This window comes from Octodon degus, unplaced genomic scaffold, assembly GCF_000260255.1.
Source record: "Octodon degus isolate 3935 unplaced genomic scaffold, OctDeg1.0 scaffold00016, whole genome shotgun sequence".
NCBI classification, from domain to species: domain Eukaryota; kingdom Metazoa; phylum Chordata; class Mammalia; order Rodentia; family Octodontidae; genus Octodon; species Octodon degus.
The window spans coordinates 6,657,146-6,663,946 of NW_004524592.1; the positions used below are offsets into that span (position 1 = coordinate 6,657,146).

Sequence of the window (6,801 nt, forward strand, 5' to 3'; positions counted from 1 at the left end):
TTTCAGTGAATTAAGAGAAATTAATAGTATAACTCTTAACTACACAGAGAGAGGAAAAGTATAATTGGTTTTTGGGTTACCAAGAACTATTGTTTATTGACAGACAATTAGGATTATTTAGTTGCTTTCTTTGAAAGACTAGTGATGCAGTTTCTTAACTTGCAGTGTTGCTTCATAAATCCTATTAGTTCAATACCTTAGTTTTCCTGTATGTTGTTACCAAAAAGCATTTTTTTTTTCAGTTTTCCCTCTTCTAAGTTCTTTGAAGTTCTGTTCTCATTAAACTCCTACAAAGTGGACCTGTCATACTTGAACATCTTTGGTATGTAGGAAATAAACATCAAAATGATGGCAGTGTCTGAAATCATAGAGTACGGAATTTTAATGGCTACAATGACACTTTTAGATTTGGCTTGGATTCTAATAACCTCCCCTACAATTATGTGTACAATTCATAAACAGAGTATCAGTGAAGATTAAGACACTTCTGAGAAAGGTTTTACAATCTGACTTTTCCACTTTTTTTCTGTTGCCTAGAATATTGCAGTTGCTTGAAAATAAGTGTTTGGCTAAAAAGGCTTGAGGACTGGAGTATCATAGTTAATGGTTAATTCTTGGTTACTTTAGGAACCATGTGTTTTATACTTTGTACTATCCAGTACAGTAGTTCCTAACTATATGTAACTGCTAAGCACATTGAAACTGGTGTAAATATAAAATAAACACTGGACTTTGAAGACTTGGCACACAGGAAGAAAATACATATCATGATATTTTTAGATTGACTACATGTTGACATAATATTTTTACTATATTGGGCTATGTGAAATTACAGTTTTTCTAGTTTTTGGGTTTGTTTTTTTTTTTTTTTTTTTTGGCTTTTAAAAATACATCCACTGGGAATTTTAAAGTTGCCTGTATTCCTATTGGGCAGTGACATTGTGTATTAATACTTCCTAACTTTATTTCCTAAAGATTTCTCTGATGATAAAATAACTCATGAACTTTGAATCTGAAAGTAATTTTATCATTTTAGATAGTACTTCAGAAATATTTATTAAGTGCCTGCTGTGTGTCAAACAATATTTTGTGATACAGTAGTGAATGAAAACATACAGAGCCTGTCTTGATACAACTATTATTTTATTGAGAAAAATAATATGCTAAGAAAAAAAATTTCAGTATGAATTTTCAAATGAGGTATTTGTTGTAACCGTGTACCATTTTAATGCACTTTCACTTAGTGTTATATACTTAAGTTAGTTCTGCATTTATCTTGTTTGGTATTTTCTAATCTAGAATCTTTGCTTGGTGGCTGACATTAATTGGGATATTCTTAGTGATTATTGAGTCAAATAGCCCTTCTTTCTGTCTTCTGGTTTTCTCAGTATGCACAGTTACATTGTTATGGTTGCTCCACAGCTATTAGATATTCCTTTCTGGGTATCTCTCCTCCTCGTGCTATTAGATATTCCTTTCTGGGTATCTCTCCTCCTCGTTTGTATTTTTCAGATTGGAAGTTTCCATTGATTCATCTTTGAAGTCAGGGCTTCTTTCTTCAGCCATATGTAGTCTACTAGTAAGCTCTAGTGTTCATTTCTGCCGCGAGATTTTTAATCTCTTCTTGTACTATGGATAACCACTAAGAAGATAACAATGTACAGTGTATTGACTATCAAAACTGTCCTATTAATCAGCTATGAAACTGTCTCATTCATATTTATTTCTGAATTTAAAATATATATATACATAAAGATTTTTGATCTCTAGTATTAGTTCCTTCTGTGTGCTTATGTTCTTCAGTTATTGTTGGGTATTGTCAGTTTTTTTTCCATTAGAGCCCAGAGCATATTCACTGTACTTGTTCTAAATTGCTCGTCTGTTAATTCCAACATTCCTGCCATCTGTCTTTGTAAACTGTTCCTTTGGCTATTAGCATGCTTTGTAAACTGGACACAGTGTGTACTTGAGTAAAAGGAATTCCAGTTAAGTTGGCATTTATGGAGATGTTGGGGTAAGGACATTCTTTAGTCTAATGATTAAGTCTGTCTCTAGTGATTCTGTCCCTCTGGGCTGTGATTTTCACAAGTACTTGTTAGGTTTTGTTTCCTTTAGATAGGATAGGATGATGGTCAGAAAAGACTGGCTGGGGTTATTTCCCTTTTGTTGTTGAAGGCTATGACACGCTAGGGTTAGTTTATATCTTCAATTTATGTTTAACTAAAAAAATAAAGCAAGACTTTTTAAATATGTCTTTAAAAATGTCATCCATTACTCTTTTTATTTGACTTTGTAGATTTACACAGAACTAACCATGTACACTTCACGCATTTTCAAACACTTTGATCTCTTGATTCCCTCTGTACCTGGTGATGATCTCCCTTTCCTGTACCAGGGATTTGAACCCAGAGCTTCCTGCGTGCTAGGCAAGCATTCTACCCCTGAGCTGTATCCCACCTCTTTTTTATTTTATTTTCAGACAGGGTCTTGGTCAGTTGCCCAAACTGCTGCCCCATTTCTGATCCTCCTGCCTCAGTGCCCAGAGTTAATAGGATTGCAGGCCTGTGCTTCCAGGCCCAGCCTTCACTGATGATTTTTTCATTCTTCTCTGTGAGTCCCTCTAGCTCCTTTCCTGTTGCTCACATACATGTGTGTGAATGCCTAGGCTTGGTCTTGGGCTCCTTACTCTTCATTGTTATATCTTCTTCCAGTTAAACTTACGTAGTCCTTGGGCTTTAAATACTATTTATATGCCGTGACTCTCCAACATAATATCTCTAATTATAACTCACTTGTATTCTCTTCCTTGTCTGGCTGCCTCCACTTGGATAGCTAATAGGCACTTCAAACATATCCCAAACAAGACTTTTTATTTTTTTCTCTGTCAGTCTTCTGTTTTCCAGACCTTTCCCATTACAGAAAACAGCAGTACTCACCATCTAGTTGCTCAAGCCAAAAGCCTGAGTCACTCTTGATTCCTTTCTTAAGCACTGCAGAATCTTGCCCGTCAAAAGTTTGGTTGACTCCACCTTGAAACATGTTTTAAATTCATTATTTTTCTTCATTTCTACTTCTACTTCAGTAGTGCAAGCTAGCAGTAGCATTTCTTGTTGGAACTATTTTAGCCCCTAATGGTTACTCTGCTTCCAGGCTTGCTCCATTAAACTTGTCTTTCTCTATAGAAGAGCCAGTGTTTTGGATTTGTTTTATTTTGTGATGGGGTCTCCCTTTACATCTCAGACTGGCTTTGAGTTTGCTTGAATGTATGTTCTGTGAGGAGAGAAAACTAATTTGTCATGTTGGGTGGTAATCCTCTTGTCTCAGCTTCCTGGCCACTATGCATGCACCACTATAGATTTTTTTTTTTTAAAGTCAAGCAGATTAAATTCCTGCTTCACCCAAATCTCTAGTGGCTGTTTTTTGACTTCTATAAAATAAGGCCACAGTTTGGCCTTACCTCCCTCCCTCTCCATCACCTTTCCCATTCTTCCTCTCCCGTCATTCTCCTCTCTCCCCGTTTCCTTGTTCATTACGTTCTAGACATATTTTCCATTTTTGGTCCACAAACACACCCAATTTATTTCTGCCTCAGAGCTATTAGTTACCTTTTCTACTTGGAAGACACATTCCTTAAATTCTTCTTGTGATTTTCACTGTAGGTCTCTGAGCGGATGTCATCAAGAAAGAGGCTTGTCTTCATCTCCAAATTTAAATTTACTTCTACCCCAATGTAGTCCTCTATATTGTGATTTTTTGAAATTATCTTATTTGTTTATTTATTTGGTACAGCGTCTCGCTACACAGCTTGGACTCATAGTGATCCTCCTGTCTTCTGCTTCCTCAGCACTGAGATTACAGGCATGCCAGGGGTTCCCGGGCTCTCTCGGCATGTGGTACTGGGGATCAAACCTGGGTCCTTGCTTACTTTATATTTTATTTATTCTTGTAGCTACTGTTCTCTTGAATGTAAGTTCTGTGACAGGAGAAATCTTATTTGTCATGTTTAGTACTATTTTTACAATACCTAGCATCATCATCCTCATTTTGCTCAGAAATATGTATCAGTTTAATCAGTGAATGCTTGCTTGCTTGAATGTGTATTCAGTGGAGATTAAAAATCTAGCTTTAATAGAAAAAAAATTACTTTTATGACTGTACCTTGGCTACTTTTCATTTTATTTTATTTTATTTTTTTGCTGCTTTTCATAATTTGTACATTTTAATTTTGTTGTAATTTTAAAAGATAAAACAGTAATTTTTTTAAGCTACCATTCACACAAACTTCTCTTTAACATATTGCAGTATGTCTGGTCCTTATACTGCAAAAGATAACCAGGTGGCTTTATTTGTAGCTATATATTCTCACTGCTTTTAAAAAATCAGATCCTGAAATACTGGAGACACGTAACTACAGTATACAAACTGTGATCATATGGATTACGGCTTGCGGGACTAATGGAAATCATCTTCAATTCAGCAGAGTTCTTGTTCACTGTTTTGTGCTTTTCAAGTTAGTTTTCCTTACCTGTTTTGCCTCTAACCAGTTGACCATTGTGCATATATAAAATACTCAAGAATAAATGCAAATTAAAACCATATAGTGGTCAAAACCAGTTTTCAGCATTACCTTAAATACCTTAGTGACTTTTAATAGTAATAACATCCAATTTCCACTAACTCCTGAGCATTTGTAATACCTTCTAAATGTATATGTCATCGATTCCCAAACTGGTGTTTTAAACTACGTTTTAAAAGTCCATTTACTTTAAATTTGAGTAAGTCCAGTTTACCAATTTTTTATGTTTTTAGTGTGACACAAACTCTGACTCAATGTTCTCTTTTTTTGAAGAAGTTTTATAGATACAGGTTTATCCATTTAGATCCATAATTCATTCTGATACATCTGACCATATTCATACCAAGTATGCAGTACATGTGAAGGCCCTTTTATTAATTTATTTTGGCATATTCCCTGTTTAGTTATTTCAAACCATTTAGTAAAACAAAGAAAAACAATCTACTGGCCCTGTGTATGTGGGTATATTTGCTTGCTCTGTTCTTTCCATCAATCTGTATGCCTATTCTGTGGTCAGTGAAGTACTGTCCTTTATTGTAAATCAATAGGTAGTATGTGTCCTTCACCCTTGTTCTTCAGAATTGTTTTGAGTACTCTAGTTCCTTTGCTTTTAAATCTTTGTGTTAGCTTGGACTCCTGCCCAATTTTTGATTGAGATTATGTTTAATCTTATAAATCAATCTGAGGAGAATTAATATCATAAAAATGAGTAATGTAATCTGGGAGTGTGTGGTATTTTAGTTCTTTAAGATCACCCTGATATTTTTTATCAGTGCTGTATATAAATCATATGTACACGTTTTGTTAGCTTTATCCCTGTGTTTTCTTTTGTTGGTGCTGCAACTGAACCTACTCCTTCGCATGCCGTGCTCTGCCATTGAGGTGTACTCGCCGCCTACCCTAAGTGCTCTTTGAGCTTTTAGAGTTATGACTATTTTGGGAGGTTTTGGAATTATTACTCTTTAAACTTTCTCTTTATAGTTTTTATTTCTAGTGTAAAGAAATATAAATGATTTTGTATGTTGACCTGTCTTTGTGGCCTTATTAAACTCAGTGGTTCTGGCAGGTTGTTTTAAGATTTCTTACTTAGAGAATCATGTTATATGTGAATAGATACTGTTTTATTTAATCATAACTATTTTATTTTGACTCTGTTGCACTGAATAGGTCTTCTAGTATGACTTGCAATATAACTCACAGAAACAGATATTCCACCTCATTCCCAATTGAGGGCAAGAAAAATTTATTCTTTCACCACTAATTGTCCTCTGAGATATACTTCTAAAGAGAAACGTTTTACCAGGTTAAGACTTTCCTGTCTTCTGTACAATTTTATATTTCTTATCATGAATCAATAGCTGACTTTCATCAGCTGCCTTTTCCTGCATCTAAGTAGGTCATATTTTTAAAAATCTTTTATATGGTAAATTTAGGTGATTAATTTTTTTTTTTTAATGTTGAACCTGACATGGAGAAGGACTTTATGGAAATAAGCCATACTTGGTTGTGACATATTATCCTTTTTTTTAAAATCTTAAAAAAAAATTTTATCCTTTCTATGTATAGCTCTATTTGTACATTTATTTTTAAAATAGTAATTAAAACATATTGTCACTTGGACCTATATAAATCCTAAAATACGCTTAAAAATCATGACCCATTGGCTTATTTATTCAGTCAACAAATGCATGACAATTGCTATGTACCAAACATTCTGCTGCTGGAGATTAGAACATTGAACACAATGCTGCTAAAGCTATATTCCTTCCTGGAATGTAATACAATGGCAGGTGGTAATTATGCTATGAAGAATAGTCAACAAGGGTAAGGCAGTGGAGGATAAATTAAATGAGGAGACAAAACAATTTTAAATAGGTTGTTCAGGGAAGGACTTGACAAGGGGACCCTATGGCAGAAATGTACATGAAGTGAGGCTGCCAGACATTGTATTTGTAGAAAGCGGTTCCAGGTCAAGAGAGTAGAGAGCACAGTCACTATGTCAGAAACTTGGAATTTTTCAGCCAGTACAAAGGGCAGTGTTTCTAGAGGTTAGGAATTCATGAGAGTTGTAGAAGATGTAGCCAGGGACTCGATAGTAGAGCATTTATAGCTATGTACAGCGGCAACTACTTATTTTCTCATCAGATATTTATGGAGTGCATGCCATATGTCACACATATGGCACGTCACACATGGATTTTATTTTATTTTATTTTATTTATTTT

General features: G+C 34.7%; 1 protein-coding gene across 5 annotated transcripts in view; it reads left to right on the forward strand.

Moving 5' to 3' along the window:
* The window catches only part of Kansl1l (KAT8 regulatory NSL complex subunit 1 like), a 129,940-nt gene that overhangs the window by 9,126 nt on the left and 114,013 nt on the right, over positions 1-6,801 (forward strand). For 2 of the 5 annotated variants that reach the window (XM_023710047.1, XM_023710049.1), the window contains exon 2: positions 243-322. The exons of the other annotated variants lie outside the window; for them this stretch is intronic. The gene's annotated coding sequence lies outside the window, so the exon portion shown is untranslated. The remainder of the gene's footprint in view (positions 1-242; positions 323-6,801) is intronic. 5 annotated transcript variants of the gene reach the window in all.